We start from the raw sequence: 1,439 nt of genomic DNA, 5'->3' as shown, positions 1-1,439 counted from the left end.
CCCCTAATCGGTTTCTGCGCAGCATCGTATTTATTTTTAGATTTGTTTTGTTATTTGATTTGATTTTATTAAATTTATTATTTATTGGACATGTATCTTTCTGAGTTTATTTTTTTTTTTTTTCATTTTATTTCTAAATTGTTTTGTCGATGTTAAATGTTTATGGGTAAAGCCTGATTATTATTACTAGTATAGTTTTTTTTCAAAAGGGTGGTAACTACCACCCCGACCACAACCCTTGTGGTGGTTATCCGCTTAGTCCACCCGAATGGATTACTCTTGTAATCCATTCGGGTGGACTAGACTGGACTGTACATTTTCCTGCGACTTCTACATGGATAGGCTACACTCCCCCTTAGCCTTTTTACGTCCTATTGCTGGGCACCTCCTCCTTCAATTGGATCGAGAGTATAAGAGCAAACCTACACCTCTTCTTCTTCTTTCCCTGGGTTTGTCTCCGTACTTGGTCGGCCGGAACCTTCCGTTGTATGTAGTGCCACCGGTACGGGGGGTCACTCAAGCCAGCCAAGCTCACTCCAGAAGCTTAGCAGACCGCCCAGGTCGCCAAGTGCTTCAGGGAGTGGTGCTGGGGAGCCAAGGTACGCTGCGCGTTGTTCTGCTACTCCTCTACATCGGAGCAATACGTGTGTCGGTGTTTCATCTGCCTCCATGCATGCTCTGCACAGAGGACTGTCGGTTATACCTAAAATTACCATAAGCATAATAACAGGGCATTGCCAACTAAATGTGTTTGTTTAGTTGGCAATGCCCTTATATCATGCTTACTACCGTCGTTAGTTTGTTCCGACTTAGTTTTAGTTGTCAGTCGTGAGTTAAGGCAGGCTACACCATGACGTGGACATGCTAAGTTAACCGCCTCTATCTGCATTGGTAGGAACATAGGTATAAAACTAACCGTAGATACTAGTTAACAGTATGTGTTTTAAGCTAACATCCTTCGTATCGCAAAGATAGGTTTCTCAGGGCCGGCTAAAGGAGAACTTGTCAAAAATGCAAAAAATTTATTCCACTAAAAGATATCTCAGAAACCCCGAATTTAGTCTTATTTATAATAGTATTAATAAAACCCAATTGGACCAATATAAAAAATGGCGGACAGTAGGTTAATTCTAGCTTTATTTAAAACTTATCTACCTCTTTGCCACGTGCCCCTGTAGAGGTATAGAATATATTTACGTCACTGCGTTATTAATACTAGCGAAACTAGTCCACAGGTTGGAGAAATTTTCTCAAGAATCCATTACAAATTCTCGGCCAGATCCTGTGATCCGTAGTTTGAAAGAATTCCACAACTTATAACATTTCACAACCCTACCTAAATATGTAAGAAGTAACAAACAATAGCGTGTACAATTCTACGTCGCACACCTTATTTGTTTGAGAAACGTTTACTTTTGTCAGTTACGCGCGACTATTTA

Source organism: Pararge aegeria, chromosome 7, assembly GCF_905163445.1.
Source record: "Pararge aegeria chromosome 7, ilParAegt1.1, whole genome shotgun sequence".
NCBI lineage: Eukaryota > Metazoa > Arthropoda > Insecta > Lepidoptera > Nymphalidae > Pararge > Pararge aegeria.
This window is presented reverse-complemented; position numbering follows the sequence as displayed.